The 27,713-nt window shown below is 40.3% G+C and overlaps 1 long non-coding RNA gene across 1 annotated transcript; it reads right to left on the bottom strand.

Annotated features, from left to right (window-relative positions):
- Positions 1 to 16,463: 16,463 nt before the first annotated feature.
- Positions 16,464 to 26,125, bottom strand: LOC112162050. The gene is made up of 4 exons (XR_002922000.2): positions 25,904 to 26,125; positions 23,355 to 23,530; positions 22,313 to 22,404; positions 16,464 to 18,147 (listed from the first exon to the last, which is right to left on the bottom strand). It is a non-coding gene; the product is annotated as an uncharacterized LOC112162050 (long non-coding RNA).
- Positions 26,126 to 27,713: the final 1,588 nt, after the last annotated feature.

Genomic DNA, 27,713 nt, shown 5'->3' on the forward strand with positions numbered 1-27,713 from the left:
ATGCTTCCATATAGTTTAGTAAATTATCAGCAAAATTTCAGATTTTGGTTTAATTCACAACAATTTTCTTCTTTAAAGTTAATTCAGCATTCATTAGATGACATGAACTCAATTTTCCAGACCCTAAAACCATGTTTTTGGTGACTTAATTCCTATTTTTCTAAATATTTTCTTCCTTGTTTTTACAAAAATGTATAATCACTGCAAAATCCACTGACTGTTCTACTCTGTCATGAAATCTCTTTCTCACAATATCATGATGAAGAATATTAACAGCTGATTAAAACCCTGATGAGTTAAAGCATCTGATGAATTGAAATACCAAATTATTGTAGCTTTGAATTTTTTACCACTAAATCCAAACAAAACACAGAAACTAATGACAAAAATAACAAAAAAATGCATGTTTGTTGTCAAGCAGGTGAAGACCTCTTCTTTTACTCTGCCATTGTTGCAGCGTTTTTTTCCCCTTTTTAGTCTTCTTGATTAAAAATGCAAATTAAATAATCAGTTTTAGCACCACTTTCTCTGATAGACCACGCCAAACATTAGTTCTTCTGTGCCACAGTTCCTTTATCTGCAAACCAAGTAAAAATACATTTATAGTAACATCTCCACTGCTGCAAACATTAGCTTCCACAAAGCATTGATCAAATCAAAGGTCAGGGCAGCACTCTGGTTCCAACTCACAAATCTGTTATTTTTTTTAAATAATAGTCCATAAAAAAGACTTTGAATCTGGACTAAATAGAGGCACATTAACATTGGATGGCATTAAATACAGTGAGTTTAAAGTTGCAAAAGTGTTGAAATGCTTTCCTCAGAGGTAATCCCTTTAAAAGCTTAAGTTTGCTACTTTACCCCCTTTTAATAAAAACTTCACAGCAACCAGATCAAAGTCTTGAGAAACTCTGTGTGACAAACCATCAAATCTCCTCTAAAAGCTTTACAGAATTTGTGCAACCTGTGAAGGTCTCTCTTGAACCTCAAACCTCAAACAATGAGTCTGTTTACATGCTCACAAATAACAGATAATGGAGAATAATCAGGTATTTTCAAATTGGCTGTGGAAATGAAATTGTGATAAAATTCTGGTCTCAATGGGAGTCAATTATCAGATTCATTTCAATTACAACCAATCAGGATGCAGAACACAACAATGCGCTGTAAAGAAAAAAAAAAAAAGCATACAAAAGTGCACTAAAAAAAATCCTGCAAAACCCAAAACCACAAAAGACAAAACGTGTTTTCGACCCTGTATGTCCATAACAACACAACTGTAGGACTTCTTGTACATTGAAAACTCCTGTTTGACACCACGTGTAGATGGTTGTAGCTTTAACTTTGTGGACACTAACATTTGTCCTGTCACATGGCTACTCTAGTCTCCTGCATTTAGTTTCCACGTGCTCATATGTAAATGTAACTGATCTGATAGAGCAAAAGTACTAAAACATAAAGCAGGCCAGGACCAGAACTGTCAACACATTCTCAGTCGTCACATATTGACATTTGGTTGAGGACCCTACCGCGTCACTTTGACGTTTTGGGTGTCCCCAACTTATCATTTTTTGATGTGCTGTCTGTTTGCATTAAATCAAGGGTCCCCAACCTCCAGGGCCACGAACCGAAACCGGTACAGTACTGTGACGCGAACGGCACCAGTACCCAAACCTGGTACCGGTACCCTAACCCGGTACCGTTCATCATCTATTTAAATGTTGAGAAGTTAAGGTCCATGAGTTAAGGAAATAAACCAATCTGGATTCCATAAAACCAGTATAGAGAGGTATTTATGTCTGATACCACCCAGTCTGAGATCATTGTGTCCCAATGATGCCGTTTGAGTTGGACCTCAAGCCAAAGCTTAGCAGATTATCATCCAGGATCCTGGCCACTTGTGACTTTTCCCACTGCTCATGAAGGTAATATATCAACTGTTCACCCTTCTTTTGTATACAGACGTCACTGGGCATGCTCACTTAAGACCAGGTCCCACAGCAGTCACAGCCACCACATCGCGATAGGCTCCTCCTAACAGAGCAGTGGCCTAAGCAAATCCGAGAATCATGTCAGGGCTACAAAAAACACCAAAGTATTGGGAGGTGGGAGTATAAACTTTTCAGAGAGAAATCTACATTTGCTAATCTGATGTCAAAGTAAGAGAGTCCAATATCATGTAGAAAAGTGTTTTTCAGGCTTTTTGGAGCCAACGTCCAATTTTTTTCTTCATGAAAGTCCAAAGTCACAACAACCAAAATTGAAAAAGAAAAAAAAATGTACTCTATATTAACAATAAACTGTCATTCTTGTACCATTATTCTCATATGTAATTCTTAATATTATTATTTGACTAGGAATCAAATAAAAACAAAGGAAAAAAATATTCTCTGATCTTTCATCTGCATCAGTGTGAAACCTGGTTCTGTTTGGATGAACACAGAGCTGATGTCCTGGCAATGGTGAAGGTCTTTAGACCAATTAGGTGAAATTGAATAATTTTCCATTTTCCATCTCTTGTGGCACACTAGTGTATCACAGCACGCTGGTTGAAAAACACCGGGATGGGATTTTTCTTTCTACATGTCATTCCAACATTGTTCAACTCAATAAGTCACAATTGGTATGCATTAGTGGGATAATTCTTTTTTTTGTTTTTTTGAAAAAAATAAACTTTTTTATTCTGGGATTAAAAATATGCATTTTACTCCTCGTGTGTTTAAGGAGGATCAGAAGAACAAAGCCTTTTACTCAGATCGGTAACAACACAAAATCTAGCATAGCAACAGGTGGATTATTATTTTCTTTTCCAAGAAGCAGGAAAAAGATATTGTTAGCGGTTCTTCTGGGGATGATCGTCTCATTTGGAACTGCTTCTCCAACGAGACCAGCCTCCAGTTCACCTGGAAGATCCCAGGAGGACGACGCTGTCACTGAAAATCTGAAATATCGTGCCAGCTCTGACTCCGTTTACAGTTAGTCAAAAAAAAAAAAAAAAGTCCTGCCACACCAAGGTGTTGGGGGGGTCAGGATCGATGGATGTGATGGATGGAGGTGGCGACCACAGGAGGTGGTGGGGGAGGGAGTTAATGAGAGGCTCTGTGAGCGATGGGAAGGTTTCTGTCAGGGGAGGCTGGCTGTGAGGCCCTCCTTCCTTTCAATTTCAGCTTCCATTTTAGCCTAATGAGACTTAGAAACACTGGAGTCCCAGGGAGGGAGCTGCTGGGGGAGACGCTGCTCCTCAGCACCTGTCAGTTCTTCTGTCTTTCCAGTCCAGCTTAACTTAGAAAACAGAACACCTACGAGCCATCTTTAGAAGTTACCTATTAATACCCACATGAATGTATATATTTCTACAGTTTTCCTGACAATGATCAGGGGAGAGAAAACATGAGATGCAAAAGCAGCTTCTCTTTGATTCACAGATAATTTGACACTTTGCGATGTGTCATTTTCAGCTTCAGTATTCTGTCCAAAAGATCAGGTATTGAGAAAAGGTTTTTTCTAGAAACATAAAAATAGAAAAATGATTTACCTTAAAGGAGCCCAGCGTCTAAAGTAATGAACACCTGTTTGAGCTGGAATTTATTGAAGACAGGACACAACTGGAAGATATACCGTTTTCTGTATCTAAAATGAAGGTTTTAGCTGATCACCACTAGCTCTGTGGAGTGTTGGTGTTAGACTGGGGGCAGTGCGGGCAGAGCAGACCCTTCCTGGAGGGGGCGGTTCCCCTGCTGCTGATAGAGCAGGTTTTTAGAGCATTACTCTTAAATGCATGAGCAAATCAAAATACAACTTTGTGGTTCTTTATAGAGAGGACTAAACAGTACAATGGACTTAGAACCACAAAAATTAGAATTTTCATTGTATGGCCCCTTTAATGTTCTATACTTCTGCACTAGCCTAAACACCGTTTGGTAACCAGAACAACATAAACTTGGAACATAGGTTTACATAAGTCATTCCACAGTTTATTATAACAGCAAGACAGAAGAAAAAATCTCTGTCCTTCAAGTATCTCTATGATGGAACGGACAGGATCTCTAATCCATTTTACCAGAAATAGCAATGTTGACTTTCATTTTAAATAGTTTGGTTTCTGTCTTTCTGTCTTGATTACCCTCTTGGTTGATACAAAGTAAATAACTAATTGATTTCTGAATTATTAAAAGATATTGTTGAAACTCATTTAATGATCAGAGTTAATGATGGAGATTTCTTCAATGGAAGCGATCCAGGAAAATACATGTGGATTTTGTTTCTTTGAAACAAACTTTAGCTTCATCATCTGGACAAAAACAAGCACTTAGGAGGTGAAACTTCCCTCTGAAATGATGCTTTGGATCACTTAACATGGTGTTTAGCAAAATTCCACTTCCCTCCCTGGTTAGTCCTCATACACCAACTTCACCAACCAAAGTGACCATCACCAACCAAGTCTCCATCACCAACCAAAATCTTACAGGGTAGCTAAAAAGATTAGTTTCTAACTCTGCTGTTATTTCCTAACTGACCCTTAAACTGCAATCATCTTGAAAACATAATGTGGAAAGGAAACAAAATGAACTTTGTTTTCAGATTTTATAGCAATATCTTTAAATATGTGTTTTGCTTTTCTCATAAACGAAAGTCAGACTAAAAAGATTGTGCTGGCTCAGAGGAGGGGACAGACAGGTTGTGCTCTCCAGCTGATCCGCTGCAGAGCCACAAGGTCACTTTGTGGCGTCTCCCCAGGAGATTTCCAAATGCAGCCATTCCTCCTGCAGTGAAGGGAATGAACTTGAAGAGTCCTTTGAAAACTCCCATTGGAATCTGTCTCTGTGTGACCCTGAGGTCACGGTTGCAGGAGGAGCAGCTGCAGTTGAACTCCAGCCCCGTCTGACACATATTTCAGAAAACATCTCCTGTATTGTTACACACATCAACTGAGCAGTTGACTTTTATGGGAAATAGTCTTTTTGAGTTTCAATTATATGACAGTCTTGTTTTTGCTATGAATTTTTTGAAATCACAGTTGACCGTCTTTGTAAATGCTGACTTATTATATGCACAGGAACAAGTCATAAACGGCCGCTACAGAGTCCAGCCGAATCGCTCTTTGTTTTTGCTGCCATGACCCCGGCCATCGTTTCCCTGGCGTGTTTCAGAGTCTGGTTTGGGAAACTGCAAGATCTGCCCTTTTTTCCTGCACATCTCTGTGGATTCTTTAGAATAGACACAAGACTCAAATCCAAACCATTGGGTCTCTGTCAGCAGAGCAGGTTGGAGGACAGATGATGTGTCAAAGTAAAAAAAATAACCTTCTGGCATGCTGCTCTAAGGAGCCAAAAAAAGAGGAAATCCCAAGAGTAAAGGAAACAAATTGGAAAGAAAGGTGCATTGATCTTTGTGATGCTCTCCTTTCAGCTGCTGCAAACCAACCAGGGTCACTTTTACAGTTTATCATCTGAAAGATGCATTACTGTCAGCAGCAGGACTCTGGTGTCTCATACTGATTCTGTGCATGTTGTAATATCAGTAATTACTGTGGTTTTTCTCTTGTGATTTTTTGGTTTGGCTGCATCAGGTTTCCTGTTGCAGCTTTGTAATTTTAAACCCAGCCTTGTCTGCCTCCACCCATCAGCGCCGCGGTTGACTGCCTTGGCACAAGCAATTACCATTCCAATTGGGTTTAATGGCACTGAAAGGGGGGGCAGATTTGCAGCTTGGGGAGCTGCTGTGAGCTATTTATAACTCTTCAGAGCCGACACCTGACACGGCTCCATCAAAGTTGTAGAGCCTCAGTGAGTCAACCTCCATTCTAAAGCCAGCTATCGACTCAGGTGCTGCTCGACAGCATCATGATAGACTTCTAAAGCTGGTGGACATGGATCTGCATAGAAACAGTTGTCATTATCGCTTTATCTGGAAACTTTTCTGCCAACAATGATCTAGAAGTGCATTGTGCAATGTTTTCCTTTTCTCTTAAAGAAAACTCCTGCGTCAGGATGAGTCATCCATCTTTGCCCGTCACAACTCTCTCCATCATTTTGGCACATGACACTTTCAGTATGAGTATCCTCACGCTGATTGATATCTCCACTGGCAATGCCACTCAGGGACAATGGGAATGAATGATGGCACAGAGAGCGTTTCTCAGATTCTTCATGCTACATTAATTTCTGCCAGCAGTTTTTTGCCAGAAGCACAACTCTGCTTCCTCTCCAAGCAGCTGTCCCACTGGATGCAGTTTGGCAGCTACAGTTCCTTTAACAAGACCACATACAACACCACCATGAAAACACCAGCAGCTTTGGTAATCATGGCCTGTAAAAACTTGTTGGTTAGTGTGTTGCAATAAATCAGCCTTAAACCAACAAAGTCAACAACAGTGTGGGCTATGATGAAAATAAACCTACAAAACATTTGACATTTTTAATGACTTAGTCCTAACTGTCCTTAAGGTGGATATGCGCTGTCTGTGGGTGAAAAATGGTCATACCTGTACGGCACATGCAGGCGGCCCGCATGAAATATCATGGTTGGAGAACATGCAGTGAGCCTGTATGTCGAAAATTCTCATGTACATTTTATTCTTCAGACATGCTGCAGGCAACAGGTTGTAGCATGTGCTTTCATGCGGCCAATTCCAGTGAAAAGTCTATGTAAACGCCCATATATGCGTATTTTGGGATTCCACAATCAAATTTCTCATGTTCACTCGTTGCTATAATTGTTTTCAAGCTCTATGTACAAAACACATGGTTATTAGATACACATTGCAAGTTAAACCAGGTCGAACTTTGACCAATCAGGGACTCTGTTTTGACTCTGAAAATTGATCATGGAGGAAAATTTGATACTTGCTGTTTGTGCGCAGCCGAAATTCAATGACATTAAGTCTTTGGTATACTGTATAGGTAGAGAGCTGTGAAAGAAAAAGTCTGGAGTAATGCTGCATTCACAGCGGCTGCGTGTGGTGGGTTCAAGAACGCGCTGTTCACAATTGAGCAGGCGGTGTTCACACCGGACATGAAGCTAGTGGCAGAGGGAGGGGTTCTTCTTCTGTTGTGTTTTTACTGTTTATTGTCCACTACCTACAATACATTCTCAATACCCACCACATGCAAGGATTTCACAAAAAAACTGAAAAAATACCTCACTGACACCTACAGGTGCCAACACTAAAAAATGTCCCTATTGTGAGTGTGGTATGTTTTACTGTGCTGTCTTGTCCCTTTTCAGCTGTGTGTATCTATATGTAGTGTAAGGTCTTTTCTTGTGTTTTCCAGCTGTTGTTCTCTCTAGATGTTAGTAGCCTGAGGTGTACGTTTTTTTTCTCTTTTATTGTTTACTTGTCTTCTGTTACTATCTTTTAACGTTCTTTTAACATTCTCGCCAGGGGACTACAGATGGAAAATAGCCTTCTTGGCTAACTCTGGCTTTTTTAAAACCATGTTTAATTTTTAATCATGTGTTTTGTTTTAAATTGCATTGTCCCCTTTCTAAAAAAAAATAAACTAAACTAAACTAAACTACAATAGGTGCTGACTCGGTGTAAAAATTCAAAGCAGTGCAAATCCCTCAAATCTTGCTCCAGGCTTTTTGCTTTCACAGCTCTGTTCCTTATAAATGTCTGTCTTTGTGTCATATTAATCTGACAGGGTTGAACTGCAATTATTCATTTCTCCTTTGTGATCATGTTGACAACGGTTGATAATTCCCTGTTTTGAAGCGGATGCTACCCACACATCATCACAAACTCCAAGAAATTCAACCTGTTAAAATTGTCAGCTTGTGATCAATGGACACCCAATTTGTACATAGAGCCCGCAACCGGACTTACAAACTTAAGCAACAGCGCGTGATCACGAGTGTTCTGGACGCAGAAGCCCAAAACTCTGTTCTACATGCACTTGCAAAGACTTGAACACATGTTGAAGCAGCCAGTTTGTAAGCACCTTTCGATTCGATAGATTTACATCGCTTCAACATTTTGCACCAACCCTTTTCCAACTGTTCTTGTAAACAGTAGTAAAAGACGTAGCTTCTCCCTGCTTGCCCATTGTGAACACCATGGGCTAAAAAAAAAAAAAAAAATCCTCTAGTAGCTGTGTTTAGCGCATTCTTGAATATGTGTCAAATGCCCAGTGTGTACATAACTTCATACAACACGTAAGGCAAAGTAAGGAGGAAGTAGGTGAGATGCAGACAAGTCGTAGAGAATTTTAATAATTTATGATCCCCAAATCCTGTAGACTGTGCATGGAGTCTCTTAATTCTGTTCACATGATAAGTGCAGACTCCTTTTGTGCAGCCTGACTGATAGAAATGAGGAAATTAGCCAGAGTGTAGTTTGGGTGGAGGTCCTACCGGCATCCTTCTGTCACGTAAGTATCATGTGTATGCCCTATGTGTGGAGTAAGGACCCAGTACTCACACCTTACTAATTTGTGATATTGGGCTATATAAATAAAATTGAATTGAATTGAATTACTAATGACTAAAATGTGGCGTAAGGACACCATACATCACCCATTTGATATAAATCCAAGCATCTTCCATTATCTTTACGAATACTTCACAACACGTTTACCACACGTACGTCCCATTTTTATGACGTCCCCTGAAGTGTCTGTGTCAGCCGCCCATCTCGATGACCCTCCACGGACTCTGACAACCAAAAACCCCACATTACCTGTACAGGTGAAGTGGGTCTAAGACTTAAGTTTCCATCCAAGTCTTTGTATGTCTGAGTACAAAAGTTAAGTGCATCATGAGTGCAGACCAGTGGGATGTTAAGGTAGTTCAGTGCTGTGTCATACTTAAAATTGTCGTAGCTAATGTACACCCCTAAATCTAGACAAACCCAAATTAGTTATGTTTTTTGTGCTAATGAGAGTAACATTTTATTTTTATTAACAACAGTGATAAATGTCGTACTTTTTTCAAAAGGATTGGAAAACGTACCTCAGCCCACACTGTCACAATGTGATCTATTTTGTTGATGAAAAACCTGAAATGCAGATAATAAAAAGACTTTATGGGCTATGCTCGTAAAACCATGCCCGCAGAAATAGCTTCAATTTGAAGATGATGAGATAATGTCTCAGTCAATAAATCACAGAAACTGTGTAAAACAAAATAAAGTTGGGTTTTGTTCTATTAAAATCACTACACACTGCAAATTTTTACGATACTGAGAGAACGGTTTCTTGTCTTTACACCTCCGTTCACACATTCCAATTCTTTAAGCCAATTACACATTACATTACACCCACCCACCAAATGCACAGCAGTCATCAGGCTCTGTTATTATTAGAACACTGTTTTCCATCTAAATCCTGCCACATTTGTGGCACGAGACATGCTATGTGGAGTGTGGGCTGCTCTGTGGAATACCAGAACGGTGACACAGTGCCCTTTAGCCCCACTGATGAACACAGCTCCTGGAAGCGTCTAACGGCAGGTCTGACTGGCTGCTGCCCCAGTCGTCAGAGGAGCGGCGGGTGCATGTGAGTGGCCTTGAAGACATGACGTTGAGGGAAAAGGAGGCAAAGTGACTGTTTACAAATGTCACACTGGTCCTGCCACACTTGTGAAAGATAATATTACAGAGCGCTGAGAACACCAGACTCTCACAAGTGGAAGATAATAGAAGGTGACTTTTACAAATGTGAAGAGGTGGCCTTTTCGGAATGCATTTCATCAAGTGGAGCCGGGCCCGTGCTGTTTGCTGGAACTACACGCCACTTTTACTGACTAGAGGCCAAATGATTCTGCTAGTAATCAAACTAAATTTTTGCAAAGTACGTCAGGATGTTTCTCGGATGTGCAGCAGATCTCTTCTTGAGCAGGACACAGACATGCCTCACTTTTAAGGGATACAAATGATGGATGGAGGAGCATTTTCATTCCACGTTTTAAGTATACAACATGTTTTTAACGTTGAATCAAACTTAGAGTAAAGAAATCAGCCCTAGTGGGGGTCTTTTGGAACCTCCATAAGCAAAAACTTCAAATTTAGAAAAAAATAGTTCAACTGATTGAGCAACATAAGCAACACACTGATACAACTGTTACTTTCTGACCTGTTGGGACATTCTACAAAGTTGTGGTCTTCTGGGAAGTTTGAAATAAGTAAATATTAGGCAATCAAGGGTGCATAAGACTATAAGAGCTGCTCCCAACCTTCCAGATGAGTCATTATCCAGAAAAAAGACAACAATCTAATACGTGATTAAATTAAAATACTGTCATTCCTGTGCTTTTTGAATTTTAACTGAGATCTGCTGTATAAAGACAAGAGGATGTAAAAACGATTATATGCATGACCCTAACAGAAGCTTCACCTGTTGGGATTAGCTGGAAAATAAGCCAATCATAGTGAAGGAGTCAGAGCCCTCCTGCTGGAAATATGGCTGACACTGCACAGACACCGCCATCAAAAAGCTCTTCTTGCTGAGAAGATCTTCCACCAAACTCGCAGATTGACCTGTCATGTTCTCAGCTCCAGCCCTACACAGACTTAAGTGCTAATTCTGGTTGCTTTGGACTTTTATGACGTTTCACAGAACCCATTCTCAAACGGTGCGAGTCTGCTGAAAGTGAAGAGTGTGAACAGTCTTTACTGGGTAGCAAACCTCTCACTTAGATAGTTACATCACCAAGAGATGCAACGCTCTCCTGCCTAACTCCATCCAGTGAGCTTAGCTGACTGGATCTAGGACTGAATTTGAACAGATTTATTATTTTTTTTGTTAGCATGGACATCTCGTGTTTGTTGTTAAAGAAGATGAAAAGCTGCATGCACAGCTCTGTGCAACATAATATGCAATGGAGATGCTCACCCATCTTCTGGAATGTTCCCAGGTCTGAAACAAGCCCAAGAATCCCTCAAGTTTTAGCTGCTGTGAATGACTGCAGCTAATTCTCCCTCAACCCACTTTGTTGTCATTTGACCTGTTTTCTGCAGCTGCAACACAAGAGTCAGTGGATGGTGTATTGTTGATGATCCCTAAAGCAGAACCCGGAACAATGTGGAGAAAATCTCTCATTTGTCAACCGCATGAAATGAGAGACCATGACCTCATGGCCAGCTCAGATCTAATGATCTAATGGAAGGGGACACAGGTCCTGAACTTCACTGCACTGATGAAGAACCAGCAGTGGGGCTCTAAGGCTGGGTTCTAACTGTTCTGTTTCAGGGGGTGCTCAGCAAGATGATCACCAGGGATCACCGTCTCCACCTTCACAAGGTTGTCAATTAAGTCTTGGGTACTTCTATGGAACTGATGGTTCTCCAGGATTGAGATCATTGACTTCACAACTCTCCCTTCCATGACAAAGAAGACCTCCTGGCCATCCCAATAAATGCCAGTTGTGTTGGTTCTACAGCTATTGTAGAGACCAACTGGATAGCCAAGTGGTAGAGTATCCGTCCTGAGACTGGTAGGTTGTGGGTTTGAGTCCACGGTCAAATCATACCAAAGACTCTAAAAATGGGATCCCAATTGGGTTGGGATGTTAAACCACTAAACAGTTCCTGAGTACCTGCAGCTCACCTCTCCGTAATAGGATGAGTCAAATTCAGAGAAGTTCACACCCAGGTGTGTGGCAACAATGGGACTTTGAAAAGGAGAATTTCAGGTCTGAAATGATCAATTTCTTGACTAGCATCTCCTTATGCTCCACACTATGCTTCTTGTACCAAAAAAATTGAGTGTCTGGACTCTAAAAGTCCATTTGGGAGAATAGAGATTTAGGTGGTTTGGATAAGCAGAACTCACATGCTTTTTGGGGGACTGGTTTTACACTGTTCAATCTCAAGGATGCTTATTCTTATGTCCCAATATATCTGCCACACAGATCAAATCTCAGGTTTGCATTTCAGGGCAAATGCTATAAATACCTCGTTTCCCTGTCCGACCCCTCACCGAGCCCGAGGGCCTCAGTGAAATGCACCAAAACAGATCTTGGTGCTCTCAGGAGGGAGGGCCTGAGAGTGGCGATGTACATGGATGACTGATCTATTGCAGCATCATCTCGTCAGAGACTCGCCTGCTTTCAACGCTCGTGACGGACCTTTAGGATAAATTTGAAGAGGAGAGTTCTTCTCCCTTCACTGAACATCAACTTCATCGGTTTATTTTTGGAATCAGTTTTAGGGTAAAGCTGATGCTAGGCAGGGTAAAAGCACCAGTGAACTGCTCAACTCTTTAATTCAAGCTCAGTTCTTTCATTTTTAGTTTAATCAATAAGAAATTTACTTTCTGTCAGCCCAACTCTGGTCAATGAAAAAACAACCTCTGCTGGTGGCAGAAACAAACTGCTGAGTGGCTCAGTTACAGTTTCTGCACTAAATATTGACCAGATGTGAAACAGCCACTGCAGAGGGGCGACAGGCCTGTTTCACTGGGGTTAACAAGCATGACTTTCACTGTGAAACCAAAACACAACCATGAGCAGTTCTGAAGTTCATTGTTACCTCAGCTGTACAAGGCCAAATCATCTTAAACACGGTTGCTCTGCAAACCAGAATTTAAAAAAAAATGTTTAAAAGTTCTCTTCCAGTTACAGTTAGTCAAATAATTGTCTTCTAGATAGATAATTGTTTCTATTAGTCATTCACACTACAACAGAATTTAAAAATGCTCTTAGGTCAGGGGCATAAAAAAATAATTTACATATAGTTATTTACAAATAGAAAATATGGTATGTATTCAGTGATTTAATCCAAATGATTTGCAATTAATAACTGAGGAGTGCATCTTTTAGTCATTAAAGACTGTAAATTAAAACTAATTTAAAACCACTCAAAGGTGCATCAGTCCTTCAATTCCCACTCCAATCATCTTTTGATCCATTTTCAAAGCGTTCCCAGAGATCTTTTAAGTATGATTATGCAGTTTTTAAGCCAAAATCAGAAAACCTGTGTCATTGACATAGTTTCTGTAGAGTGGAAGGAGTTCATCAGAGATTTGGCTCCGATTTGTGGAAGGGACTGCTGGCACAGAACAACCCCGTCCCTCTTCCCCTTCCTGGTGTCCGGAGCTTGGAGCTTTAACATTTTCTTAAAACCTCCATGCCACCATGCGGCATGTAAAAATGCGAGTCCCACCTCATGATTTCAAATGCTACTACGTTGCCATCTGCCGAAGTCGCTGTAAAAGTTGCATTTAGGTCGCAGCGCGGTGGCACTCTGGGATATGTGACCATAGCCTTAACTTGACCTGTAACGTCTGCCAGAGGGCAACAGTTCAAACATGAGGTGTCTGGGGTGTGAAGAGTCTCTGATGATGTGTTGAGGGTTTTCTTTAACCTCCATTATAGCTATAAGTGTTATCGATACTAATATTTGAGGTTTCAGTTTTTTTGTCTCTTACTGAATGCGATAAAGTGAAAGAAAAAGTCCCTTAAACTGGAGCAGCGCTTGGTTCTGTTGTTGCTGTTTGGATGCACCTTTCAGAAAACAGCAGCAACTAATGCAGTGACCTCTTAACCTGCACAGCTCAGACAGAGTAATGCTGATGCCCGCGGACAGAACGCTGGCTGGAACAGACACAGATACAGCCCAAAGAAAAAGGTTATTTTTCCAGTCAGGGAACATAGCAGCTCATAAAAGAGGATCTTTTTTTCTGTTTACTGTCTTCTTTAAGGTATTTTTGGTAAATATGTAATCTAGAGTGATTGAATGAAAGGGAAACCAGTATTTTTTTGTTTTTACATATTAAAAGGAGCTTTAAAATGTGCTTAAATTATGAAATGATTGGCATAAATGTTTAGTGTGTTGTTTGGTACCACCTTCTGTAGGATGCTGAGCCTCAATGGGTGAGCTGTGAGGCAGGGGCTGCCCCCTCTGTGACCTGTTAGCACCACTGAAGGTCAGTGGACCACCTGTAGCAACTGCGATTGTTTCAGCACGCTCTCCCTGGGGCTGGGTTGATGTATGGGTTATCCTGGTTCAGCTGACAGCTCATTCTGTATCTATATTTATCCACCAAGATGCATTTTTATGAATCAACACGTCCATTCCAGAATGTTTCCCTTCTCATCATTTGGTGTTTTAAATCAGTCAGCCACATCATTATCACATTTTCAAAATATTCCTTATCTTTTTAATTGAAGCACATCAAGTCCAATCCATTTTCACAACATTAATTATGGGACACCCTGATAATAAAAGACGAATCAAAATGACTGGCAGTTTAAATGAACCGGTAAATGTCACGGCTTTTTCAGGCAAGCAGAAAATTTCAGCAGATGGTCTTTTCATCTTCAACAAGTGACTTGACTTTTTGATTTTTGCCCTGTGGTGTCGGTCCACACCAAGTGGAGTCTGATTCTGACTTCAGGAGGCGCAGTTATCATCATCATTATTATCAACAAAAATAATTAGTAGCAATTTTATTTATTTAAGAAACTGATTTTCCTCCAAAATAAGATGCCCTTTTAATTAAAAAAACAACAACATTTAACACAATACAGTTCTCTTTTTTTAATGGAGAAACAGTTCTTTGATTAATAAAATATTAAAACTAAAGCTCAAGGATTATGAGCTGCTGTAAAAAACTTTTGAGTGTTAAATTTCTTTTTTCCATTCTAAACACCATCAAATAACTGACAACATTAATTTTAACGACTATGATATTACAAAACTATCCAATATTAAATTTTTTTTCTTGGACAAATGTCTAACCTTTTTAGGCCACCGACCGGTTTAACGTCAGACAATATTTCAGCCTCGTGGTTGAAGAGGGAGTCTGATATACATTTTTTCTTTAGCCTCCAGTTCCTCTTAACTTTTGAGGGTAATGTTTATCTTCATATTCTGTAAAATATCTGCAGCAGCTTTAAATCTAATTTCTTCACTATATTTCAAGTAAGAACCATTAAAATGGGAGATTTTCCCTCAACCCATAACTGTAAAGAGTAAGCTTAAAAAGGTGATCCCAACATCAACCTCATCTGACTTTTAAGGTGTGACGAATATTTACAAAAAAATAAAAATGATGACTAAAGCTGGTATTTTCCAAATAAAATAATAAATAGTAATGCACCATTTGATTTACTCCATTAGCATCATCCTTGTAACATTATACAGTCAGTTGATAAAACTAATCATTTTTATGAAGTGTGGGAATGTCCAGTAAATCCATAGTAGGAGTAAAGACTCCTGGTTTTGTCTGTTGGATCCAGCTTTCTTTTATTTTGAAGTCAAAGGTCCATCTTTTTCCTCGCTGGCTCTTTTATGCCAAAAGAAACTTACCAGTTTGTTTTTCGTTAACTTTGTTAACTTGGTTTTAATTTAGTGGTTGTTGCAGCTGCTTTACAAAAGTAGAGGATGTATTTTCAACTTGTGACCGAGCGACCAAGCGTCAATAGGGTGAGTTGAAGAAAATCTAGTAGTTTTCCAAAATAAAACTTCCTTCAGAATCAGGTTAGAAATAGCACAGAAAAAAATGTAGATCAGTCGTTTTTTTTTCTCTGCAGCCGAATACCAGCAGTCCCACAGACGAGTGTTAGGAACCACTTACTTTAGGCCTTTGAGTGCTAATTTGACTATTTTATTTTGGTAATATGATAGTTATTTGTGGTTTTACATAGATTACATTCAAACATGTTTAACTTATAAACTGATTTGCCAATGGGCTCTGAAGTTATTGAAGTTCAGCACAAGTTAAGAAAAACCAAATAAAGCAGTGATGAGATAATCCTTACAGATGAACACATCACAACTTCTGATTTAATTTATTAACTCCAAACTCTTGAGTTTGTTGCTGTGGTTTCTGCTTCATGTATCTGCAGCCTGGGTCCCTTTTTCTGATAAAGTCGATCATAAATTTCTTATAAAGACAGTGAGCAAATGACAGAAAACTACAGAGAATTCATAAAAGCCCATTTAAAAATTAACATCTCTGCAAATATTTGGCATCTTGGACATTTATTTTAACAAAAAAAGTCATCCCTTCTCCTGTTTGCATTGAGCAAATGCAAGAACTTGACATATACACTGCTCAAAAAAGTAAAGGGAAGACTTAACTCAATGTTACTCCAAGTCAATCACTCTTCTGTGTAATCAAACTGTTCATTTAGGAAGCAACACCAAATGATCAAGTTCACATACTTTTGTGTAACAGGTGAAACAGACGATCAGCAAGACACCTCCAGTAAAGGAGTGGTTCTGTAAGTGGTGACCACAGAAAACTTCTCTATTTTCTGGCTGATGTTTTGGTTACTTCTGAATACCAAAAGTTTTGTCACTCCAGTGGTACCATTAGACTGTGTCTACAACTCACACAAGTAGCCCAAACAGTGCAAGTCATCCAAGATGGCAGGAGTTGTGAAGGTTATCTGTGTCTGTCAGCGTAGTGTCCAAACGTGGAGGGGCTACCAGGATACAGACCAGTACATCAGGAGATGTGGAGGAGGCCGTAGGGCAGCAAGCCGGCTTCAGGACCACTACCTCCTCCTTTGTGCAAGGAGAAACAGAAGAAGTACTGAGCAGGCCATAAATGTGTTTGTGTCTGCTCAGACTGTTAGAAACAGACTCCATGAGGCTGGTATGAGAGTGGTATGTGGGTGGTATGAGGGCCTGACATCCACAGGTGGGACTTGTGCTTATAGCCAAACACTGATCAAGATGTTTGGCATTTTCTAGAGAACACCAAGATTGGCTTTTTCACAACTGGCGCCCTGTGCTCATCGCAGAGGAAAGCAGGATCACTCATGTGACAGAGTCATGGAGAACGTTCTGCTGCCTGCAACATCATCTACATGACTGGTTTGGCATTGGGTCAGTAATAGTTTGGGGTGGTATCTCTGACTGCCATTAGATAGAGAGATGAGATTCTCAGATACCTTGCGAGACTGTCTGCTGGTGTGATCAGCCCTCAGTTCCTCCTAATCCAAGACAATACTAGACCTCCTGTGGCTGGAGTGTGTCAGTAGTTTCTGCTAGACTAAGGATTGACCTGCCTGTCAGAACTGAGCACATCTGGGACATCACGTCTGGGTCCAGCCACCAATGCAAGGTTGTGCCAAAGACGGTCCAGGAGTTGGCAGATGCTTTGATCCAGGTGTGGGAGAAGATTCCCCAGGAGATCATCCACCACCTCATCAGATGAATAGCCAGACATGGCAGGGGAGTCATTTCCACTACTGAGCCTTATTTTGACTAGTTTCACACTGAAATTGGATCAGCCTGTAGTGTGTTTTTTCATTTTCATTTTGAGTATGATTATAGTTTTTGTGTGTTTTTGTTGTCAGCTCAGCTTGTGTCATATAGACCCCATAAGATAGCACAAGGGTTAAAAAAATATTTAATTCATTTGGGTATACGATGTGTTTTTATAGTGTTTCGTTTATTCTTCTGAGCAGTATAGTTAACTGGCTGATTTCAGTACTTTTATGCCTCTAAACAGGCCAGAATGCATTACAGTCAAGGAAAAACACATCCTGCATATGTCAGAACAAACCAATTCCATGGTCGAGTTTGCTGGAGATTAAGTCCAAAAGTCAAACACAGGAGAGAGTTTTTAACCGTCTCCACACTCCACCAACCTCTGTTTGTGAAGCAGGTGTGACTCGCAATTTGTAGGCTTTAAAAATGTCCATGCTGTGTCAGATGCACACACCGTTTGACAAGCCAACAAACGCTTCATCAGAGGCATCCTGATTCCTTCAGACTGCTGTCAGGAAGAGCAGGTAAGCTTCAGAGCATCAGGAAAAAATGAGCCTGCGTCTTCTGCTCAGAACCATCTGTGCGTTTCTGCTCCGCTTGCCATGGGACAACACATCACAGCTGCTTCAGCCAGAACTTCATGCCTTCCTGATCTCGCTGAAGTGAACGCCATCGAGACTATTGGGGAAGTAAAGTGGAAAGATGTGTGCAATATGTGGGCGCATGAAGCTGTGAGACACCCGTGGCTTGGCAGAAAGGGAAGACAGGAAAAGATATGAAGAGAGGCAGAAGGAAGGAGACGACCTGAGAGGAAGCAGGTGCAGGTGAGAGGAAACAAATGGAACGGGGCTGAGAGGAAAGTAAAAAAAAAAAAAAACTGACAGATTTTATCTAGTTTCCTCGTTCGCTGTCAGGGATTTTCTTGCGACTGGAAGTATTTTGTCCTGATGGTTTGAGAGCCGCTTCGTTTCTGGCTGATGGGACTAGGATGTATAAAAAGAAAAGCAGATGGAGGATTAAAGTTGGCCTAATTGTCTGCACCCGCCAAGCACACCCCCATCTGCTGAATGAGGCTTCTTTGACGGCCTCTTCCTCGGCGCAAACCAGCTCTCCCCAGAGCCGCCTGGATATGACTGATGCGCCCAAACCTGACCTTTACCTTCCCCTATTCAGGCATGACGGATGTACAGACTCCACTGTGGCGCTGCCGATTCCTAACAATATTACTGTATTCCAAGCAATATCCCAACGGACACCAATACACACTTTCAATATAAATCTTTTGCCATTAATATTTATATCTCTGTCCTACAATAAGTCTCTAGGAATTTAATTTAGACACAAGGTTGTTGTCTGGAGTATCTTTTGTGTTTTTTTCCTATAATCTTCTCTCTTCTTTGCTTCTCTTGGATTTAGCGGCCGCCTGAAAAGCTGCCTGAGACATTCAGAGTGACAGCAGGTCCCCTTTGACATAACTGCCAGACCACATCAGCATATCAACTCACTATTGCTTAAGCTGCATGGTACTTTTTTGTTCTTTGTCTTAAAATGTGTTTCAAAGCCAATCAGTGTTGATTTTGATCTAGAAGTTTGACCATCAGGTAATTTACATTTTGTATACAAATATATTAAAAATCAATATGAAAATAACCCCAAAATGTAACAAAAGCATATGGTGCTCCACTTTTTGCAGAAAATACTCCCCTTTTTTCAGTCTAATGATTTGCCTCGAGGTTAACAATTGTAACAGTCACCCTGTGAAATTTGCTGAAAGCATTATATTTAGAGGTGATTAGTCGAACAGAAACAAAAGGGGGACTGCATGGTGTTTTGCCCCGTGGGCATAAAGGTTTAAGGGCTAAAGTAGCCTTAAGGAAGGATTTGGAATCATTCTTTAATCGGTTTGAGATAAAGGGAGCTCATGCTGGGTTGTTTAGAGTCTGAAAGTTTCCCAAAGAACAGACCGTAATGGACTGGGCTAAAGGGAGCCTGGCTCTTGGACTCATAGACCGATGCACAATGCACCATTTCACTGATGGCCAAACCATAAGAAAGCACTCGGGTGTGAATGATGACAGACGAGGAGAGATGAGGAGGAGTGATAGAGCTGAAAGCGTCCCTCTGCGACCCCTTGTAGCCCTGGAGTCCTCTTCCTGCTGCCTTTTCCAATGAGACAGCACTTTGACTAAACCTCAAGAAAAATAGACCCTGACTGACCTACATACAGCAAATGTTAAACGCAGTAAACGCTGCCGTTCTCCAGAAGGAAGGATTTAACATTTACAGCTCATAACTAACTGCAGGACAGAACTAAAAATCCATTGAATAAAATAATTGGCAGTGGTTCAAACTGTCACTTCACAGCGAGAAGGGTCCTGGTTCAAATGAGCTGCATCATTTCTGCACCCATAGGTTCTTAGAGGTCCCTCCTTGTTAGTGACTGAATTGTCTCTTAGGTGAGAATGCATGTGACTTTCTGTGGCCCTGTTACAGACAGGCAAACTGTCCAGGTTGAACTCCACCTTTGCCCGACAGTATCTGGGAAGGCTCCAGCATCCATGTGGCCCAAAGTCGGTGCAGAAAATGGTCGACATGTTGAGATAAAGGGCTGTCTTCAAGCTCCAGAGCCCAGCTAGATCAGCTACACACTCATTACTAAAGAGATGCAATATGTGCCAGAGGGCAAGTGGGTCAACACCACCCAGAGCTCCAAGAATAACAAAACTTCAGTTAATTAAGAGGGTTTTGTGAATAGAGTATGAGGGTTGGTGCCATTTTAGTTAATCTTTGTTGGTGTGTGCAAACGCCTTAGTCATGACAGGCCTTCAGGGTGGATACGAGCTTTCTGTGGGTGAAAAAGGGCAAAACTGTACAGAACATGGACAAAAGCATGAAGGTCATAGACCGCTCTGTAAACCCAAGGAGAGAAATTATTCATGCTCTATACTTTTTTCTAGGTCCATGCTGTGGGTGACAGGACGTAGTGAACACTTATGCAACACTAAAAAGGGGAAGTCGGTGAGACACAGGTGTGTCATACAGATTTTTCATTTTTTTAATTCCAACAAATTCTGCAGACTGCACATGGAGCCTGACAATCAGAGCATACTTTGTGTGGCTGTCCTCCTATCATGTGAACACCTAGTGTGAGCAGTATTTTCTTGTGATCAGGAAGGAGCCAATACACCTTCAATCACAATCACACCTTACCAATGACTAGTGTGGCTTAAAGACACCATATGACAGCATTACCTGCATGTCATAAGTGCTTCCAACTTCCGTTAGTCTTACCAGTACACCACGATACACTTACCACACCACAACAATGGTGTGTTCCATTTTCATAACCTCTCTTGAGGTGACCATACGAGCCTCAAAGGAAGTGCAAGCCACACCAAGATACAGCCGCTCCTCTCCATAACCCTCCACAGACCCAGAAAACCCGCATTACCAAAAACTCACAGAGCCTGTATGGGTCCACCCTTCATATTGGTGATGCGACTTGAGGCTTAAGTCAGGTTTTGTGGTTTTGGCAAAGTCAGTAAGACAAGGTTTTATTGTTAAATGATCTATACCTTTTTATGGTTTAAACACCTTCAGTGAGATGACAACCACTGTTTTTAGTTAAGCATCACTGTCTTTTTGGTATTTTTTCATATTTACAGTTTATTGCATATGGCAATTGAATGCAAGATTTTTCACAATACGCATCTTATTTATTCAGTACCAGTCTGAGGTGCCTTAAGAGTGTCGGCTGCATAAAATCCCCACAATAATAAAAGTTTTAGATAAATGCTAAAAACACCAGAGATACGTGTTTTTATTTTTATTTTTTTAAGGAATAAATATGCAGGTGTGGTATTGATATATGAATTCTTAAGTAGAATTTAGTTTTTAATTTATAGTTTCATGGTCATTAAATATGTCATATACAGTAATTAAGTCAAAGGTTAGCTAGCATTTATATGAGTAACTGTTTCAATTTTGCCTTAAACACAATCATAAACACATTTGACACAAAAATGTGTTAATATTGGACAGATTACTCAAAAAATACTTTGCAGACTTCCAAATTTCTTGCACAAAACATTTTAAAAATAGGTAAAGGCATAAAAAGCTAACGGTTTTAGTGATGCGTTTCTTTTTTAGATGACCTGGTTACATCTGGGCAACAAATTAGGCCAAAAGGCCAAAGGGTGAGTGGCTGTCCACTGTCACCCCTGCACTTAGCTCCAAGCTACAAACAGACCTATTAGCCGAGACAATAATGCTCACATCACAGTACTGTTAGAAGAGCTGGAGGCTCTTGCTAAGCTTCTGCTCATTTGTGCTATTCTTAGTAGTTCAGTAGAGGGCTCCTGCGCAGCAACTTAACTGGTTGAAGCTCGAGACTGTCTGAGCTGACATTTACCATTATCACAGAGACGATCAGCAGCCCCAAATCATCTTTGACAACCTGACAATAAGCTGCTAATCCCTGTATGTTGGCAGCATGAAAGAAATGTTTCAGAGGATGTCTCCCTTGATGTGGGCTAAAGCCTCCGGTTCATCTGAGGCGCTCGCCTTGACGACATGATGCATACATAAAGTGAGATGAAGCAGATCTGTCAATCTGTGGCGTCCCGTGAGGATTCATATCACAGTGAACAAAACGCCACATGTCTCCTCCCTGACAGACACGCAGCAAATGCAGATTTCTGGTGTTAACTGCAGCGCAGCGTATGTCAGAACGGAGCAACAGGAATGATCAATGGCAGCTCTCCCGCTGAGATTAGACGTTTGTTGGGTAATCATGATTATTAGCACAAAAGGAAACTTGTGGAGTTTAATCCATACAGACTGAATAAAAAAAAATATGTTGATCCATTTTATCCATTAACAGTCTGATGCTAAAAATCTGTAATGTTTTTGAGCTAAAGAAAAACTAAACATCACATTGGATTTTAAAGGCTTTAAAACCCAAGAGGAAAGTAATTTCATTTTTTCTTAAGTGATGCTTCGTGGAAAATCCATCAATATTCTGTGTAAAGCAGAGTATTTAGATGATTGAAGTGATCTTGAACGGGCAGAAAAATTGTGTAAACATGAAGGAACAGTTACGTAACATTATATTCTACAAGAGCCCGCTCAATACTGTCTGCTTGGTACCTGGGTCAGGTGTGTTTGATCAGGACCGTCTAAGTTAGTGGACCACAATCCCCAGGCTGCTGACTGGTTCCGGTCAGTGGGAAAGGCGGTACCTGGCCACAGAAAAGAATAAATTTCTGATTTCATTCTTGATATATGTTGAGTTGATCGGTCACATGTGGAAAATCCATCCACTACTTTTAAAAAAGCAGCTGGAAAATTGAAATTCTCAAGCTAGAAAAGTTAACAAAAAACAAGTGGATCTGGAAAGTTTCAGAAGAAGAGTCTTTGAGTTTGAAATAAAAGAAAGCTGCATGAAACAGACAAAATCCATAATAATATTGCATAATATTCAGCAACTGCCTGTCTAATGTTACAAAGATGCAAAGGTTTCTTTCCTTTTGTATTCATTCATCCCACCCTGAAGGTTGGATAAGGTTGAAGTTGGGGTCTGATTTTTACAGCTTCCACTTTGACAGTTATGGTTATCATATTTTAATGCTCCCTCTATGGAGCAGCTGGAGACATTCTACAGAGGATGAAAAAAAACTTTACCTTAAAAGTCAAGAGAAATAGAAGGCTTAAAAATAAACAAATAAATAAACATCACGGTCTAGATGATTTTTTCCGTGGCTTTATTACCCAAGACATTTTGTAAAGTTTACCTTTGAAGATTAGGATGAAATGGATATTGACTTTTAAGATGAACCGACCAAAAGGCAACAATACAATTATATTACCTAGTCTCATGTCTTTTTAGGTTTTACCACTGCTGGAGACAATCTTAGAATTTAGATTTGAGGATCTAACTTTAAGCATAATTATTTACTTGCAACTTTTGAGGCACTCTTTAATTATAGAAGGTTTTTCTCACTGACAACAAAACACATTTAGACATAGTTAACTCGGATTATTATACCCCAAAAGGATAAAAGGAAATCTAAACATGAAGAAACAACCATATTCTATGTGAAAATATGAAGACTAGCTTGCAGAAAACCCCGGGGCAGGCTGCCTGCAGTAGTCCCGACAGGAAGGGCAGAAGTCCACAGATGTCAGTCACCCCAAATGACACTTCCAGGAGAAAACTCCCATCAGGGACAAAATGTCCCCGTTCTCAGCAGCAGAACCAAGCAGCTCAGGGAAAACATCGATGCCGCCCGACAGCAGCTCTGAAGAGCCAGAGGTGACAGGAGAGGCCGTGAGCAGAGGAAAACTGCAGTTCTCCAGTCAGCTGGGCTAAACGAGGCCAAAGCAGCAACAGAGCACAAGCAAGTGAGGCATAGGGGTGGGGGGTCATGAAAAACCCCTCCAGAGCAAAGAGGAGGTCAGAGCAGCACAATGTTAACACAATGCAGGAGAAGCACTGAGCGGAGCGAGCCAGAAGAACCAACACTCAGCTGAGCAACATGCTCAGTTCCACAAAACAGTTGGAGGAACCGTGGAACCAACCAGTATGGAGGCCAGACAAAAACTAGTTACTGCAGCTGATTAAACAGCTGATGCAGCAACATGACCGTTACAGAGAACGGGAACCAATCATGACATGTTTTCTGCATTCAAGTTATTCATGTTATAAACCAACCAATCAGATGCCTCAATTAAAAGTAGGTGGAGCTTGCTGGCCCCTATGTCCAACATTCAGAGATTTAATTTCAAGAGGTAGGAGTGTGGCCTTCCAACCTGCTGATTCACAGCCTTTTCTCTTCCCCTCATGGCAGACGAACTGGATCAGACAAGTTAATTGAAACCAGAATCTGGAATCAGATGATTTATGTAACCAGAGTTCTTGTAGGCAACACAAAAAGTGAGGAAGCTTGAGGAGCAGGGTTAGACCACAGCTAAAATAATACTGGGCTGAACCACGACAGAGTTAAGACACTGAAACTGTCTCAAAGATGATGATCTAACTCCATCTAAAAGGGTCAGCAGCCTGAAAGATGAAGCCAGGAGTCGTTACATCAACAAAATCAATGAATGGGACTTGGTGACCCATATCAACTGTGGAAATCAATTTTTACTGAGCTGAAATCCTACCCCATGTTCAGAGCAGGGACATAAATCAGTATGTGGCAAACGGAGAAACAACAGCATGTATAAAGTTTGAATCTGTTATAAAATAATGAATAGAGTGAAGACAAGTCAGTTGATGGGAGGATCTTAACTCCTGCAGCCCAGAAGAAGATTTGTATAATACCGACTTTTGTTATTAAAAGGACAAAGTTACCTATAATTCCATGAACTTTAGTGCAGTCTAAAATTTAATTTGTGAAGGATTTAACATTTTTAAATGTGAGGTCAGGTAACTTATACTGGAAACAGGAAAAACAGGACAATAAACAAAATCAACCAATGACCTGACCCATTTACAACTGGATGTGTAAAGAGGTTCCTAATTTATGCTGTTAATTTCAGTCTATACATGATCAGCTGAGACAATGCATATCTTGTTAAACCAAAGTCTATTCCTGCATTTAAGTTGAATCATGGGATTTGGACCTAGAGTCTTCTTCCTTTAACTTTAATGCTTGACATCTGCAGAGGAGAGACTTGCAGAAAGGTTGCAGATGGTAAAGAGAGTAATACAGGAACAAGAAAATAAAACATTTATGACAGAAAAAGTACAATGAACCCCAAATTATGTTTTTAAGCAAAAAAGACAGTTTAATCAAGACTCATTGTGAGACTTAAAGGATTTGATCAAAAATATCTTATTTTCTGCGCTAAGCTACTCCTAAAATTCTTATTTTTTTTTTAAAAAAGGGCGATGCTCCTTATAACCTATGAAGGGATGTTCGTGTCACCACATTGAGAATGAAAGTCACAGCTTTGAGATCAAAATTTCCAAAATTGCAAAGAAAATGTTCAGTTTTAAAAATGAAACTTGCAAAGTTGCACATGAGAATATTAAACGTTTACTTTCAAAATAAATGTTTAAGTTTGCAATACATTTTTTTTTTAGATCTGACTTTCTTCCTAACTTTGATTTTCACATTCATAACTTTTTTTTTAGTGTGATACATCGGCCCCCAATCAGAAACAAGAGGGTTCATGCTTAATGAACCTCATAGTTTGGTGCATCTTATGTGACAAACATTTAAAAACAGACCATTCATCATTAAAGAATAGAGTTGAAAATATGCTGGCTTCTTAAATTCATAAGTTCACAGAAAAACAAAAGCCTTGTATGAGTAGTTCACCTGGATCCTGAGCCACCGTCCAACAACACGCTGAGCAGCGTTTCCTCAGAGATGCTCAGATTTTAGGTCAACACAAAAAGCCACTTATTGATGGAGGTCTTTCACAGATTGTACCAGAGCAGCAGCTGAAAGTCTACATGAGGGAAAACAAAAGCAAGAGCTCTGATCAATTAGACCACGTCTGTATCATCTGCCACTGAGGAGACGATTGACCGAGAGGGTTTGGAGTCAGAGGAGAAACACATTTATCAGGTTATGGATGAGTCCACAGACGTGTCACACAGCTCAGCAGCTACTGTGTCAAGTCTCTCAGCACAGACAAGAAAACATTGTTAGGTGTCACCCCTCTTGTAACCTTAAGAGGAGAACATGTCTATAAAAGAAGATTTAAATAGAAAAAAAGTTTTCCTACATGGAGAGCGAAGAGCCTGAGAAGCTCTGTTCACATCAGCCTCAGCGACACACGTTCAAGCAGGTACTTCCAATGACAAGTATGTCCATACATGTAAATAATTCAACTATAATTACTCTTAATCATAAATAGACCTATTAGCTCTTGTTCATACACTACATGACACACTGAAACCGTTAAATATTAAGTTTGTCAAGGGAAGAGGAGCTTCTCACACCTGAACATCACAGTCTCACCTGGACTCAATCATCCAAACGAGCCTTCAGGTGCAGGAGGGGCAACCAAATGACCAACGCTACTTCCTGGATTAAAACCTACCTCCTTCCAGCTCGTCAGAAAAGTAAAAAGTTTGCCTCTAACAAGATTCCACAACTGTCTTTACTGAAAGTTCAGAAACTTCAGAATGAAAAAGAGTTGATTTTAGGTTTTGATTTCATGGGATTTTTCTGGTTTTGTCTAGAGAAAAGCTGTGACAGCGGTCAGTCCAGCCAAACTTTGAACAATAAAAGACAATTTGTGAATGGAGAGTTAAAAAAAAGATTCCAAAATAAAGTAAAACTAAATTCTAATATCTGAAAAGAATTCAACTTCTGCATAAAACAGTTTTTAAACGCAATGAAGACAACAAAAGTATAAAAATATACTGTTAGCAATCATTTTTAAAGAAAACTAAAATACTATCAAATCAAATGAAAGAAATAATTGGTTCTGTCAAACAAAAAATAACATATTTTATAAAAGTTTGACCAAACCTGAGTTTGTTGAGAAAGGAATAACAGACACTAAATATTTATACTTTTTTTTTTTTAATTTGACCCTCTAGAACATTAAATTCAAATTATTTTATCATTTGATTTCAAGATTCTTTAAATGTTTTGCTCTCTAATTTTTTTTCTGTTTGGAATAGTTAACCTATAAATAGTCATTAAAAATGAAATACGTATTTATTAGTTTCCTTTTAAAATCAATTATTTACATAGCAAAACAAACCCCAAATTTTCCAGAGCTGTTTGTTGGCTGGAGCTGATGATCAGGATCCAGGGTGGGTCTCAGTGGGAGAGCCCCCCTGGTTTCATCCTCACAGACTGCACTGGGCTTCAGACCAGAAGGGGTCACTCTGCTCCCGTCACTGTTTTGTTGCTGCTGCCCTCTTTGTGTCACCTGAAATAACAACCACCCTGCCAACAGTGAGTAAGCTTGAATTCATACTGCCGTCCTATGAGAACAAATAGGATTTGGCAGGAGTTTGGTTTCACAAAACCTACAATTCTCCTTCCTGATTGCTGGTTTTTCTAAAAGGTTTCTTCTACTGATGTGAGTCATAAACATCTGTGCAGCTGCTGGGCTGACATACTGTGTGTTGTGATACTGACACATGTCACAACTGGACCATTGTGTGTTTCTTTTGTAACATTTTCCATGTCTTCGTCTGATCTCCACCTCACAGTTCCACATGTGCGTTGTCTCTGAAGCACAAAAGCTCCTGATATTCCAATCATTTCTCCTGCGATTGCTCTGCACTTGGCTGCACCTGCTCCTGCGTCCTCCATCCTACCTGGGGGGAAGGTGAGTGAGGAGGCTCAGGCATGGAGGAGGGCTCTGATTTGTATTAATTTGTGGCCGATCTCGAGGGGGAGAGGAGGCGGCGAGAGTGAGAGACGGGAAGACCCACGCCCTCCCCCCATCTCCATCTCCACCGCCGCCGCCGCCGCCGTACAGAAACAGGAACCATCCAATCAGTCCAGCCCTCCCCAAAGGCTTGTCCAATCAGCCCAAGACCCAACACAGAAATTAATCACTTCAGCCTTTC

The sequence above is a fragment of the Oryzias melastigma genome, linkage group LG15, assembly GCF_002922805.2.
Source record: "Oryzias melastigma strain HK-1 linkage group LG15, ASM292280v2, whole genome shotgun sequence".
NCBI classification, from domain to species: Eukaryota; Metazoa; Chordata; class Actinopteri; order Beloniformes; family Adrianichthyidae; genus Oryzias; species Oryzias melastigma.